Here is a 16,807-nt window from a genome sequence, read left to right on the forward strand (position 1 = left end):
AAAGTGGGGAAGGAGACGTCAACCTTCCCAGACTGCTCTGTTTGCTGGGTGGCTCCTCCTGACTCCACGCTGCACTGGGGTGAGCTGTGTCAGAGGAGTCACCAGGCCCCTGTGATCCAGTTCCCAGAGACCTCTTGAACCCTTCCACCCGAGACAAGTGCCGATTGAGACAGTTGATTCGGACCTTTTGAACTGGGCTAATAGACTGAGGACTCTTCAGGCGGTGCCCTGGGTGTGCGATTGTAGGAAGGTTTGATTCTCCTTTTCCAACTGGGGCCAGAGGTGGGCAGGCGGGGTGACTTAATTGCTGATTTTTCCATACAGCTGAGACTTCAAGCCAGAGTAGAAGTTGCAATAGGATCGAACAGAAACCAGCTGAAAACAAGACAGAACCACTTTGCTCCACCACACCAGACAGGGCCCCAGTTTCTCAGGCCACAACACTGTACAGGCCCTCGATAAAACCCCAGGGGAAAAACCAAAGGGAGTAAACCATGGGGCGGAATCAGCGGAAAAACTCTGGTAACATGAATAACCAGAATAGATCAACCCCCCCAAGAAAAGATACGGCAGATGTGATTGAAGATCCCATTCATAAACAACTGGCTGAGATGTCAGAAGTCGAATTCAGAATTTGGTTTGCAGACAAGATTAATAAAATGGAATTAGGAATTCGAGGAGAAATTCAAAAATTGTCTCAAGAATTCAACGAATTTAAAGACAAAACCACCAAAGACTTAGACACACTGAAACAAGAACTTACAGCCCTCAAAGATATGAAAAATACAGTAGAATCCCTCAGTAACAGAATGGAGCAAGCAGAAGAAAGGATTTCTGACATTGAGGATAAAGTCTTCGAACGCTCCCAATCTCTCAAAGAGGAAGAGAAATGGAGAGCAAAAACGGATCACTCACTCAGAGAGCTCTCAGATAATTCGAAAAAAAACAACATAAGGGTTATAGGAATTTCGGAGAATGATGAGGTAGCTGCCAAGGACACAGAGGCCCTTCTACATGAAATTATGAAAGAAAATTTTCCAGACATGCCTAGAGAATCTGAAATTCAGATAGCAGACAGCTTCAGAACCCCAGCACGATTCAACCCCAATAAGCCATCTCCCAGACATATCATAATTAGCTTCACTAAAGTTAACATGAAAGAGAAGATTCTCAAAGCAGCCCGGCGAAAGAAAACTATAACGTACAAAGGTAAGAATATTAGAATAACTGCAGATCTCTCTGCTGAAACTTTTCAAGCAAGAAGAGGCTGGTCATCAACTTTTAATCTCCTAAAGCAAAAAAACTTTCAACCTAGGATCTTGTATCCAGCTAAACTGAGTTTCATCTATGATGGAGAAATTAAATACTTCAATGACATTCATATGTTGAAAAAATTTGCCATAAGTAAACCAGCTCTTCAGGATGTTCTCAGACCTATCCTCCACAATGACCAACCCAATCCTATACCACAAAAGTAAACTCACTCAGAAACTTCGGATCATACTCCAACTTCCACACTGGCGAAAGGATTAAAAATGTCCACTGGACCTTTGAAAAACTCGATACCCAAAATTCCACCAGACTTATCAATACTCTCCATCAATGTGAATGGCTTAAACTGTCCTCTAAAGAGGCATAGGTTAGCTGACTGGATACAAAAACTCAAGCCAGATATTTGTTGCATACAAGAGTCACATCTCAACTTAAAAGACAAATACAGACTCAGGGTGAAAGGATGGTCATCCATATTTCAGGCAAATGGTAATCAGAAAAAAGCAGGTGTTGCAATTTTATTTGCAGATACAGTAGGCTTTAAACCATCAAAAGTAAGGAAGGACAAGAATGGTCACTTCATATTTGTTAAGGGTAATACTCAATATGACGAGATCTCAATTATTAATATCTATGCACCCAACCAGAATGCACCTCAATTTATAAGAGAAACTCTAACAGACATGAGTAACTTGATTTCCTCCAGCTCCATAATCGTTGGAGATTTCAACACTCCCTTGGCAGTGTTGGATCGATCCTCCAGAAAGAAGCTGAGCAAAGAAATCTTAGATTTAAACCTAACCATCCAATATTTAGATTTAGCAGACATCTACAGAACATTTCATCCCAACAAAACTGAATACACATACTTCTCATCAGCCCACGGAACTTACTCCAAAATTGATCACATTTTAGGTCACAAGTCTAACCTCAGTAAATTTAAAGGAATAGAAATTATTCCATGCATCTTCTCGGACCATCATGGAATAAAACTTGAATTGAGTAACAACAGGAATCTGCATACCCATACAAAAACATGGAAGTTAAATAACCTTATGCTGAATGATAGCTAGGTCAGAGATGAGATTAAGAAAGAAATCACCAATTTTTTGGAACAAAATGACAATGAAGACACAAGCTATCAGAACCTCTGGGACACTGCAAAGGCAGTTCTAAGAGGGAAATTTATAGCACTGCAAGCCTTCCTCAAGAGAACGGAAAGAGAGGAAGTTAACAACTTAATGGGACATCTCACGCAACTGGAAAAGGAAGAACATTCCAACCCCAAACCCAGTAGAAGAAAAGAAATAACCAAAATTAGAGCAGAATTAAATGAAATTGAAAACAATAGAATAATACAACAGATCAATAAATCAAAAAGCTGGTTTTTTGAAAAGGTCAATAAAATAGATAAACCTCTGGCCAACCTAATCAGGAAAAAAAGAGTAAAATCTCTAATATCATCAATCAGAAACAACAAAGACGAAATAACCACAGACTCATCAGAAATCCAAAAAATCCTTAATGAATATTACAAGAAACTTTATTCTCAGAAATATGAAAATCTGAAGGAAATAGACCGATACTTGGAAGCACGCCACCTTCCAAGACTTAACCAGAATCAAGTGGAAATGTTGAACAGACCCATATCAAGTTCAGAAATAGCATCAACTATACAAAACCTCCCTAAAAAGAAAAGCCCGGGACCAGATGGTTTCACGTCAGAATTCTACCAAACCTTTAAAGAGGAATTAGTACCTATATTACTCAACCTGTTCCAAAATGTAGAAAAAGAAGGAAGACTACCCAACACGTTCTATGAAGCAAACATCACCCTGATCCCCAAACCAGGAAAAGACCCAACAAGAAAAGAAAATTATAGACCAATATCACTAATGAATATAGATGCAAAAATATTCAACAAGATCCTAACAAACAGAATCCAACAACACATCAAACAAATTATACATCATGACCAAGTTGGTTTTATCCCAGGGTCTCAAGGCTGGTTCAATATACGTAAATCTATAAATGTAATTCAGCACATAAACAAATTAAAAAACAAAGACCATATGATTCTCTCAATTGATGCAGAAAAAGCTTTTGATAATATCCAGCATCCCTTCATGATCAGAACACTCAAGAAAATTGGTCTAGAAGGGACTTTTCTTAAACTGATAGAGGCCATCTACAGCAAACCCACAGCCAATATCATATTGAATGGAGTTAAATTGGAATCATTTCCACTCAGATCAGGAACCAGACAAGGCTGCCCATTGTCTCCATTGCTTTTCAACATTGTAATGGAAGTTTTAGCCACCGCAATTAGGGAAGAAAAGGCGATCAAGGGTATCCATATAGGGTCAGAAGAGATCAAACTCTTGCTCTTCGCAGATGATATGATTGTGTATCTGGAAAACACTAGGGACTCTACTACAAAACTCCTAGAAGTGATCAAGGAATACAGCAGCGTCTCAGGTTACAAAATCAACATTCATAAATCGGTAGCCTTTATATACACCAACAACAGTCAAATTGAAAAAGCAGTTAAGGACTCTATCCCATTCACAATAGTGCCAAAGAAGATGAAATATTTGGGAATTTACCTAACAAAAGACGTGAAAGATCTCTATAAAGAGAACTATGAAACTCTAAGAAAAGAAATAGCTGAAAATGTTAACAAATGGAAAAACATACCATGCTCATGGCTAGGAAGAATCAACATTATCAAAATGTCCATACTACCCAAAGCAATATATAATTTCAACGCACTCCCTATTAAAGCTCCACTGTCATATTTTAAAGATCTTGAAAAAACATTACATAGTTTTATATGGAATCAGAAAAAACCTCGAATAGCCAAGACAATACTCAGAAATAAAAACAAAACAGGAGGAATCACATTACCAGACCTCAGACTTTACTACAAATCGATAGTGATCAAAACAGCATGGTATTGGCACAAAAACAGAGAAGTAGATATCTGGAATAGAATAGAGAACCAAGAGATGAATCCAGCTACTTACCGCTATTTGATTTTTGACAAGCCAATTAAAAACATTCAGTGGGGAAAAGATTCCCTATTTAACAAATGGTGCTGGGTCAACTGGCTGGCAACCTGCAGAAGACTGAAATTGGACCCACACCTTTCACCATTAACTAAGATAGACTCTCATTGGATTAAAGATTTAAACTTAAGACATGAAACTGTAAAAATACTAGAGGAGAATGCAGGGAAAACCCTTGAAGAAATTGGTCTGGGTGAGTATTTCATGAGGAGAACCCCCCGGGCAATTGAAGCAGCTTCAAAAATACACTACTGGGACTTGATCAAACTAAAAAGCTTCTGCACAGCTAAGAACACAGTAAGCAGAGCAAGCAGACAGCCCTCAGAATGGGAGAAGATATTTGCAGGGTATAACTCTGACAAAGGTTTAATAACCAGAATCTACAGAGAACTCAAACGCATCAGCAAGAAAAAAACAAGGGATCCCATCGCAGGCTGGGCAAGGGATTTGAAGAGAAACTTCTCTGAAGAAGACAGGCGCACGGCCTTCAGACATATGAAAAAATGCTCATCATCTTTAATCATCAGAGAAATGCAAATCAAAACTACTTTGAGATATCATCTAACTCCAATGAGACTAGCCTGTATCACAAAATCTCAAGACCAGAGATGTTGGCGTGGATGCGGAGAAAAGGGAACACTTCTGCACTGCTGGTGGGAATGCAAATTAATACATTCCTTTTGGAAAGATATATGGAGAACACTCAGAGATCTAAAAATAGATCTGCCATTCAATCCTGTAATTCCTCTGCTGGGCATATACCCAGAAGACCAAAAATCACAACATAACAAAGATATTTGTACCAGAATGTTTATTGCAGCCCAATTCATAATAGCTAAGTCATGGAAAAAGCCCAAGTGCCCATCGATCCACGAATGGATTAATAAATTGTGGTATATGTATACCATGGAATACTATGCAGCCTTAAAGAAAGATGGAGACTTTACCTCTTTCATGTTTACATGGATGGAGCTGGAACATATTCTTCTTAGTAAAGTATCCCAAGAATGGAAGAAAAAATACCCAATGTACACAGCCCTACTATGAAACTAATTTGGGACTCTCACATGAAAGCTATAACCCAGCTACAACTTAACAATAGGGGGAAGTGGGAAAGGGGGGTGGGTGGGTAGAGGGAGGGGAATCAGTGGGATCACACCTGTGGTGCATATTATAGGGGTATTTGCGAAACTTGGTAAATGTAGAATGTAAATGTTTTGGCACAGTAACTGAGATAACGCCGGAAAGGCTATGTTAACCACTGTGATAAAAATGTGTCAAATGGTTTATGAAGTGAGTGTATGATGCCCCATAATCATATCATTGTATACAGTTATGATTTAATAAAAAAATTAAAAAAAAAAAAGAATATAAGTTTTCTTTCAACACTTCAAACAATATAATAACCTCAGAACATGCCCTCCATGCTCTCATACTCATAACTAATTTTTTAATAATCAATTGCTTCCTAATCAGCTTTATTTCTAGATTAAGGCAATGACATAAACACACATATGTAACTAATTTTTTTATATAATTGGAATAAAATATACATTTTGTCTTACAATTTACTTTTAATTCATATTTTCATGTCATACACGTGTATCCACAAAATGTTAAGAAATGTTCATATCACATTGTGATCTGTTTTATACTTCAATCATAATTTTCTCAACTATTTCCCTAAGGCTATTTAAACTATTCCCAACTTGTCACTATTATGAAAAAGGCTATAAGAAACAGTTGTTTACATTCTATAGACTTCCATACTTGTATCCATGGGATAAATAAGTGGAGATGTTTGTCCAAGGAGTATACACATTTTGTTAATAAATATTTGTAGGCTTGGGAGGTTGTTCTTCATAAATTTTATATGAATTTACATTTACATATGTGTCCTAAGAGAATTTTTATTCACAAACACCATTAGTAAAAGTGAATATAGCCAATCTAAGAAGAATAAATTTGTTATCTTTAGGATTTAAATTGTATTTGTTAATTATTAGTAAAATTTTAATGTTTTTGATCATATAGAGTTCTACTATGAATTGCCTGGTCAAGTTATCTGACTTTTTTATTTCCTTTGAATCATTTCACTTTTACTTCTTTAATTCTTTATATATCATGAACATCAATCTTAATATTTTCTACATTTGGCCAAAATTTTCTCCAACTTGTCATCGTGTCCCTTTATCATGACTTTATCATTCCCTGGTCTTCAGGATTTTTTTCTTGGATCACATCAAGTTGAAGGGATGAACTTGTTTTCACCAACATTTGTGTATTTGGGTTAAGTCAATATTAAAAATAAGAAAAGTGGTACCATGTGAGTCAGGCCAATTAAAGGAAAGATGAGTAGCAAAATCTCCACTTTGGTATTGAATCCACTGATTTTTGGTAAAAATTTTTAGTAAACAAGTGAATTCATTTTTACTATTCATCAAATAATTAATGTGGAGTTGATAGGAGCTATTAATAGCTAATTGTCTCTCCTTCCCCTTTATATTTTCACTCTCTGTCCTCAGTCTTTTTGCTTTGTACCCAGAAGACTCTGTGGGCATTTTTGTTTCATTTCCATAGTGATACTGAGTGATAATGAGCTCGTTATGAATAGATTAGTAAACAAAAAATAAAAGGAGAAGCCTGAGCATATCAGTAATAGATTTGGTATGATGAATTCAGTTCTTCTGTCATAAAAAATGGTGTATTATGATACTCCTTCCTTGGTTTAGAGTGATCTTGACAGAATAAATTATATCATGAATGTGTAACTATCCTGAGCTTTCAGGTGAAAGGGAAGCTGATGAGAAGACAATCTACATAGGGTTTACCGTGGGTTAACTAATGTACGCATGCCACCACATTTCATCCTTCCAATAACCTGCTGAGATATAAATGAAAATTTTCCAATTTTTACAGATGAGAAAATGGAGGCATTGGTATATTAAGTAATTGGCATGAGGTCATGTAAGGGTTAAAAATGAGATTTGACCACAGCGCTGAAGGGAACCTCACTGAACAAATGCCAGACTGATAAGGGCTGGGTTGGCTGGGTTTTGTTTACTTGCTTTTATTTTTCAGTTTTAGTTTTGTTCATTTTGACACAGTACCTGACATAGGTTCTCAATAATATTTGTTGATCAAATGTGATGGGAGATAATCTCCATGTTTTCTCTGTTATATCATCTGCAGAAGGGGTGCTGAATTTGTCTTCCTCTCAGTGTTATTATAAAGATCCTCCCTCCCTCTCTTCCTTCCTTCACCTCAAACAAATGATAAAGACTGATAAGCTCCAGTCTTTATTTTCATAATTTATAATTTATTAATTGTATTATTGAGTGAGTATAAGAGTTTCTCTTACTCTAGTTTTACACAAATTTGGGCTGCAAACTTTTAACTTGACCAAACTGGAGATTTATATCCCTTTCTTTGAAAACTATGGCTATTTCCTACTCTTTAAATTAAACCTTCAAAATGAAGTAAGTTATAGGCTACAAAAGAGTATCATTCATTCATTCCACAAGCATTTGAGTGTTTACTAAGTACTTAACACCATTCTAAATACTGAGGATATTATATTGAATACAACATCCCCCAGAAATGAGATGTACTCTTCAACAGAAAGAAAATATCATCACATATCATGATATAAAATTGAGAAAAATTGTCCTCGTCAGAACTATTTGCTAGAAATGCAGAAATAGTTATCACTTGCCCATTTAGGGAAATTTTCCCCATGCAGACACCTCTGATAAAATGTAAACGTTTTGACATTTTGACATTCTTGAGACATATTTAATTCAAGTAAACAATTGGTTTTATTTTCATCAGTGTGACAATTGGTCGTCTGTTTGAACATCACATTTGACACATGTTATTTTTCCTGTATATGCTGAATTTAGTGCTCCATAAGTCTGGTACTCACTCTGAAGGGAGGGGGGAGGTTTTGGTGGAGGGAGGGTAATGGGTGGGGCCACATCTATGGTGCATCTTAGAATGGGTACAGGCAATTGCACTAATGTACACAGCTATGATTTAACAATAAAAAAAAGAAAAGAAAAAAAGTGCAATAAAAGTGAGAAAGAAATAAAGGATTTTTTCTAATGTCTGTCAGCAGACTTACATGAAGAATACTGAAGAGAAACTTCTGTAGGCAGACAGAAATGTATGAAGGAAAGAAAGAAAAATGAAGGAAGAAAGAAAAGAAAAATGGTAAATATATTGGTAACACTAAACATATATTGACGGAATACAGTATAGCTTTCTAAATAGTAAAATAAAAATGCATTACCAAAGGAAGACAAAATGGAAATTGAGTCAAAGTGTGTGAAGGTCCTATTTTATTGGGGAAGGGCAAAGTTATTTTTTTTAATTTATTTATTTTTATTGTTAAATCATAGCTGTGCAAAGTTATTAATTAATAACAGATCCTTTAAAATGACAATTGTGGCATTGAAAGTGATCACTAAAAGAATAATAAATACATACGTATGTATGTGCATATGTATAAATAAACTAAAAAAAAAAAGAACAACAATAACAAGCAAATAACAACAACAACAACAACACCCAGGAAGATGAATGCCTTTGACTGGTTTCTTCTCTTTTGTACGCTTACTCATGCTGGAGAATTTTATATGTATGTTCTCCTCTGTAGTTTCACATTTAAATAGAAGTATATTTAGTTTGTGGATAGGTCTTAGAAACATATTTTTATAATAGAGAAAGTATTAGAAGATGTAAGTATATTCATGGAATCTGAGAAAGAAATAAAAACAAAGTTTTATTTGCGTTTACATCCACCAAAATTAGTAGCCTAAGTGTCCTTTATAAAATATTTCCCAGCACTTGCTGAAAAGATTTTCTCTTTTGATTTGGAGCAGAAAGACAATGAAAACAGGCAGATTTGGACAATAAATAAAATGATTTAAGAGGATTAAAAGATTAAAGCCAAGCCTGGGGAGGCTCTCTACTCTGCATACCCGAAATGTGTACTGCAGGCCACACTTTTTTTTTTTTTTTTTTGAGACGAAGTCTCGCTATGTTGTCCTTGGTAGAGTGCCATGGTGTCACGGCTCACAGCAACCTCAAACTCTTGGGCTCATGTGATTCTCTTGCTTCAGCCTCCCAAGTAGCTGGGACTACAGGCACCTGCCACAACACCCAGCTATTTTTTGTTGCAGTTGTCCTTGTTGTTTAGCAGGCCCAGGCCGGTTTTGACCCCGCCACCTTCAGTATATGTGGCTGATGCTATAACCACTGTGCGATGGGCACTGAGCCTGCAGGCCACATTTTTGCAAAATAGAGGCTCTTTCAGAAAATGCTCTTTATCAGTGACAGTGTGGCTTACCCTTGACGTCTGGGACACATGAGGTAAATAGTTAATGAATGCCTCTATGAGAAACATAATAGCATATTACATCTTTCTTTCTCTGAAATTCTAGGGCTCTTTCAGTTAGAAGAAGAGAGAATCCTAGTGTTACCCTAAATATCAAAAGTCTGTAATTCCACTCAGAAAATAGAAAGCAATTCAATAAGCTACCATCATAATGCCCTGCATTGATGGATCTTAGGTCCTTGATTTCTGTACTACACAGGCTTCTTTTTGTGCCAGAAAGAGTTCAAGTTTCATCTTTTATCCTGGTATAACACCACATGATTAGTTGAAGGACTAGATAGAGGCTGGGATTTAAACATGTTTCTTTATAACAACACCCTGTGGATTTAACAAATCCATTCCTTTGCAGACAGCTTCCGTGAGTGACGTGAACTGAAGCACAGTTGATATGAGCATTTTATAATCACAACAGCAAAATCATTTAGAATTGTCTGGAAAATGGTCAAGCAACTTGCTATATATGAACATGGCATAGATAGAAGCCCAATTAGGGAAATGTTGTTAATTTATTTAAGAAATGATGGAGGCCAGTCGACACAGGAATAGGTGCTCAACCTCATTAGCAACTTGACAAATGACAATTGAAATGACAATGACACACTCACCGGATTGGCTAAAAGTGGGATGTAAAAATCACATTAAAAGGAAACGTGGCAATATAGAGGAAAGCTGAAGATATACCTACGGCAGAACCTGGCAATTCCAGGGATGTACCCTTACAGAAATGCTTGCGTGTGGGCCCTGGATGCATGTATAATGAACACATAAATTGGAGTTATACGCAACGGGGAACTGGCACAACTGTAAGGCTAAGCAAAGGAATCAAAGCACAAGAGAGTGCCTATGTTGGGATTCTCTTCCTTTGAAATTCAAAAATAGGCAAAACCAAACTCTGCTGCTTAGGAATATGAACATAAGCAGCAGCACTACAAGAAAATTAATTTCGAATTTACCTGGATGGATCTGGAAAACATTCTCCTAAGCAAAGTATCACAAGAATGGAAAAACAAGTATCCAATGTACTTAATAGGAAACTAGTGGATGAACAACTGTATGCCCACACAAGAACAAAAGACACAAATTCAAATGGGGAGGAGGGAGAGGGGAGAGGAGGTTGCAGGGAGGAGGTGGGGAGTTAGTTTGCTCTCACTGTACCAGTACGTTGAAGTGGTATATGGTACATCCCCTTAGTGAAGGGCTCAGCTACAACTTGGACTTTACCTAACAAATGCAAACAATGTAACCTAATCATTGTACCCATATATTAATCTGAAGTAAAATGATTAACATAAATAAGGGTAATGGTTATGTCCAGTAGAGAGGAACGAACAGGTGATTTCCGGAGTATTGTTGATATTCTATTTCTTGACTTGGATTGGGCTATTTGTTTAAATAATCATAGAAAAGTTCATGCATATTTTATGTACTTTTATTTGTTTATTTTTTTGGGGGGGGGGGTTTTCCAGTAGACACCGGAAAATTTGCTAAACAAATTCTAAAAGAGCTGTAACACTATTTTATGTACTTTTCGATGTGCATATTGTATGATGCAATGGAAAATAACACCCATCAGGTATACACACCCCAAAGTCTAAGGCCACTGTTCATGGCATATGATTATACACGGATAAGATAGTATGTCTAAGACTAGTATAAGACAAGTGGGCCTGGCATTTTGAAAGGCAGTTCAGGGCTGGCAGCTATAAACAAATGTGCACTGGATTTGAAGTGACTTTCCCTAATATAACATCGTTGCAAGACTGTGACCCCAGATTGAGTTGTTAACACACCGAAGACCCTTAATAAAATCCTATGAGCTTCAACTAACTTCATTCATTCTCACGACTACCCACTTGATCTTTTTGTAACTTGATTTAGGGATAAAAATCCTAATACCTTAAAGGAAAATTGGCTGAGACTCTCTGAGAAATAGTCAGAAAATCAACTGCTGTTGATTTTCATTCGAGCTCTGCCCTCTCTCTGAATGACCTGCAAATTTGTTTCTGCCAGCTTCCTTTTATAATACTTCAAGTGATGCAGCCTGTGTTCCATAGATAGTAAAAGAGAAAATATGTTCAATGTTTTTTTTATCATCTCCAAACACATGAGCAGAGGAATATCTGAAAGATGTTTTCATCTGACTAATTAGGTTAGACATCTCAGGAGAACAGTCCTATTTGCTACATTTTTAATGGAAATGTTTCTGTTTCTGATTGAAAAGCTTGCAAGAACAAATTTCTCCTTTGACACTTCCTGTTGAAATTCAAGTGGGGGGGGGAAGAAATCAACTTTTCTGTCATTTGGGAAACACAAACTTAGGTCGTAAGCAAATTATGTGCAAGAACTTTGACTTCTTAATTTTGCTAAGTATCAAAAGTACTTGACTTTTGCTAAGTCAAGTACATATCGTATAGTACAGAGATATGCAGAATGCCAGAAAATAAATGCTTTTGGTGATTTTATACATGTCTTTTTTTCCCTCCAGAATTATGGCATTTAAGAGCAGCATTCTTAAAGGCCTGTTTTTAGCATAGGCAAGTCAGATGGTGAAACATAGAACACTTCTGTCTTTATTTGAAACAATTTTTCATTTTATGTCCTGTGAATATGAATACTTAGAAAGAATTGATCTTCCATTCTGTCATTGCCTTAAACACATTTGTCAGCTTGCCTTCTTAATTGCTAGTAAGTTCTCTAGAGGAAAAAAGTATTGGGTGTGCGTGGTGGTTCATGCCTGTAATTCTAGCACTCTGGGAGGCTGAGGTGGGTGGATGACTTGAGCTCAGGAGTTCGAAATCAGCCCGAAGAAGAGCAGGACCCCATGTCTATGAATGAAAATAGAAAAATTAGTCAGGCATTGTGGCGCACACCTGTATCCTCAGCTATTCAGGAGGCTGAGGCAAGTGGATCACTTGAGTCCAGGAGTTTGAGGTTGCTGTGAGCTACGACATGTTGGTACTCCAGCCTGGGGCAATGGAGTGAGACTTAGTCTCAGAAAAAAACAAAAAATGGAAAGACAGAAGCTATTGTTCATTTGTGTTCTCTGTGGCATTTGTTTTATTTATTTACTTTTATTTCAAAATATTAAGGGGATACAAATGTTTTTGCTACACGAATACCTTGTATAATAGTTAAGCCAGGGCTTTTAATGTATCATCACCAGAATAGTATTCACTGTATCCGATAGGTAAATTTTTACCCCTCACTCTCTCCCAACTTCTAGGTTTATAATGATCTTTTTTTTTGGTGCCTATGTATACCCATTAATTAGCTCCCAATTATTAGAAAGTATATATGGTGTTCGTTTTTCCATTCCTAAAATGGATAATGGTCTCAAGTTCCATCCAAATTGCTACAAAACACATTGTTTCTTTCCTTTTTATGGCTGAGTAGTACTCCATAGTGTGTATATACACACATATATATATGTTATATATACCACATTTTCTTCATCCATTCATGAATCAATGGGACACTTAGATTGATTCCACATCCTTGCAATTGTAAATAGTTCTGTGATAAGCATTTAAGTGCAGGCGTCTTTTTGGTAAAATGATTTCTTTTCCTTTGAGTAGATACTCTGTCATGGGGTTGCTGGATTACTTAGTAAATCTACATTTGTTTCTTTGAGGAATCTTTATACCATTTTCCATTGGTATAAGATTGCACTAATTTGCAGCCCTACCAACAGGATATAAGAATTCTTTTATCTCTGCATTGACATTAGCATCTATTATTTTTTTACTTTAATAGGTGTCATTCTGACAGGATTAAGGTGTTATCTTATTGTATTTTTCATTTGCATTTCCCTGATAATTAATGATGTTGAACACTTTTCCATGTGTTTGTTGGTTGTCTACATTCTTTTGAAAAACTTCTGTTCATATCTTTTGCCCACTTCTTCATGGTTTTTATTTTTATTTTTTCTTGCCAATTTAAGTTCTTTATAAGTTCTAGATATTAGCCTTTTAAAAGATGTGTTCTTTGTGAACATTTTCTCCCATTTTGTTGATGATTGATTTATGCTGTTGATTATTTCCTTTGCTATGCAGAAACTTTTAATGTAACTAATTCTCATTTATTCTTTTGGCTGTTGCTATATTTTCTTTTGGGGTCTTAGTTGTAAAGTCTTTGCATAGGCCTATGTTTAGAAGAGTTTTTTCTGTGTTTTGTTTTTTTTTTTTCTTTCTAGAATTATTATGGTATCATGCCTACATTTAAGTCTGTTATCTATCTTGAATTAAATTTCTACATGGTGAGAGAAAGAAGTCTTCTTTCATTCTTCTGCATGTGGCTATCCAGTTTTCTCAGCACCATTTATTCAGTAGGTTTTCATTTGCCCCGTGTATGTTGTTATCTGCATTGTTGAAGATCAGTTGGTTTTACTTCTGAGCTCTCTGTTCTGTTCCATCGGTCTATATCTCTACTTTTATATGAATGCCATGCTGTTTTGGTTGCTATAGCTTTGTAGTATAATTTGAAGTCAGATAATGTGATGCCTTCAGAGTTGTTCTTTTTGCTTAAGATTGTTTTGGCTATTTGGAGTATTTTTCAGTTGCAAATGAAGCACTGAGTGATTTTTTTTTCTAGATTTGTGAAATATGATGGTGATATTTATTTTTTTTATAGCTATTGTAAATGGTGTTGAGGCTTTGATCTGACTCTCACCTTGACTGTTATTAGTACATAGAAATGTTATTGGTCTATGCACACATAGATTTTGTAACCTGAGACTTTGCTGAATTTATTTATCAATTCTAGTAGTCTTTTTGGTGAAGTCTTTTGGGTTTTCTAGATACAAGATCATATCATCATTGAACTGGGACAGTTTGACCTTTACTTTTCTTAAGAGCATACCCTTTATTTCTTTCTCTTGCCTGATTGCTGTGGTGAGGACTGACAGCACTATGCTGAAGAGAAGTGGTGACAGTGGGTTCTCTTGTCTCATTCCAGTTCTTACAGGGAATGCTTTCAACCTTTCCCCATTCAGCATGATGTTGGCTGTGAGTCTGACATATATGGTTTTTATAATGTTAAAGTATGCTCTTTGTATACCTAATCTGTTAAAGATTTTATTATAAAAGGGTGCTGGATTTTATCAAACGCCTTTTCAAAATTTATTGTGATTATCATATGGTCTTTGTTTTTGCTTCTGTTTATGTGGTAAATCATATTTATTGATTTACATATGTTTAATTATCTTTGTTTCCCTGTGATAAAACCCATTTGGTCATGGTGAATTATTATTATTTTTTTTTTGATGTGTTGTTCAGTTCAGGTTGTTAGTATTTGGTCAGGGATTTTTGCTATGTTCATAAAGGATATTGGTCTGTCATTTTCTGTTTTTGTTGTGTCTTTTTCCGGCTTTGGTATTAAGATGATACTGGCTTCATAGAATGAGTTAGGGAAAACTCCATCCTTCTCAATATTATGAAACAGATTCACTAAAATAGATGCCAGTTCTTGTAGGTCTGGTAGAATTTGGCTGTGAATCCATCTGGTATAGGGCTTTTCACTGTTGGGAGATTTTTTGTTACTACTTCAATCTTACTGCTTGTTATTGGTTTTTTCAGGATTTCAATTTCTTCCTGATTCAGACTTTGGAGGTTGTGTGTTTACAGGAATTTATCCATTTCTTCTACATTTTCTAGTTTCTGTGGGTAGAAGTTTTAATAGTATTCATAGATGATATTTTCTATCTCTGTGGTATCAGTTGTAATGTCTTATTTTTCATTTATGATTGAGCTTATCTGAGTCCTTTCTCTTGTATTTCTGTTTAATTTGGATACTGGACTATTAATTTTGTTTGCTTATTAGGCATAGATGACACATTTCTTAGACTGATTGAAACCATCTATGACAAACTCACAGCCAATATCATATTGAATGCAATAAAACTGAAAGTACAACTGGAACCAGACAAGGATGTCCACTATTGACACTACTATTCAACATAGTTCTGGAAGTTCTAGACAATGCAATCAGACAAGAAAAAGATATAAAAGACATCTAAATGGGGGCAGAGTAGGTCAAACTCTCACTCTTTGCTGATGATATGATTTTACGATCTTATATATGAGAGTCCCAGAGACTCAACCACAAGATACTGGAATTGACCGAGAAATACAGTAATGTCTCAGGTATAAAATCAATGTCCACAAATCAGTAGCTTTTGTGTATGCCAATAGCAGTCAAGTTGAGAAGCAAACCAAGGACACAATTCCCTTCATAGTTGCTTCAAAGAAAATGAAATAGGAATACACCTAACAGAGGAGAGAATCTTTACAGAGAGAATTATCAAACCCTAAAATAGAAATAGCAGAAGACATTAGCAAATGGAAGAAAATACCATGTTCTTGACTGGGAAGAACCAATATTTTTTAAATGTCTATACTAGCCAAAGCAATCTAGAGATTTAATGTGATCCCCTTAAAAATAACAACATCATACTTTGAAGAACTGAAAAAAATAGTACTTCATTTTATATGGAATCAGAAAAATCCCTATATGCACAAGGCAATTCTTAGTAATAAAAACAAAGCTGGAGGGATCACTCTGCCTGACTTCAGGTAATATTACAAGTCTAAAGGTATCAAAACAGCATGGTATTGACATAAAAATAGAGACATAGACATATGGAACTGAACAGAAAACTAGGAGATGAAATCAGTCAAGAGATAGCCATCTGCTCTTTGACAAACCAAACAAAGAATCCCTGGGACATTCTTTGAAGTTGGGAAAAGAATCCCTATTCAATAAATGATGCTGTGAGAACTGGATATCCACATGTAAAAGACTGAAACTGGACCTGCACCTTTCACCACTTAAAAAATTGATACAAGATGGATAAAAGATTTCAATCTAAGATGTGAAACAATAAAAGTCCTAGAAGAAAGTGTGGGAAAACTCTTGAGGATGTCAGCCTAGGGAAAGATTTCATGAAGAAGACTTCAGAGCCAATGGCAACAGCAACAAAAATAAACAAATGGGACTTAATTAAGCTGAAAAGCTTCTGCACAGCCAAGGACACAACAGTTGAAGCAAATGGACAACCTTCAGAATGGGAAAA

At 36.0% G+C, this 16,807-nt stretch overlaps 1 non-coding gene across 1 annotated transcript; it reads right to left on the reverse strand.

Annotated features, from left to right (window-relative positions):
- Positions 1-11,191: 11,191 nt before the first annotated feature.
- LOC128582823 (U7 small nuclear RNA) lies at positions 11,192-11,253 on the reverse strand. Its single transcript, XR_008379253.1, has one exon. It is a non-coding gene; the product is annotated as a U7 small nuclear RNA (small nuclear RNA).
- Between the last annotated feature and the right edge of the window lie 5,554 nt (positions 11,254-16,807).

The sequence above is a fragment of the Nycticebus coucang genome, chromosome 3, assembly GCF_027406575.1.
Source record: "Nycticebus coucang isolate mNycCou1 chromosome 3, mNycCou1.pri, whole genome shotgun sequence".
Taxonomy (NCBI): domain Eukaryota; kingdom Metazoa; phylum Chordata; class Mammalia; order Primates; family Lorisidae; genus Nycticebus; species Nycticebus coucang.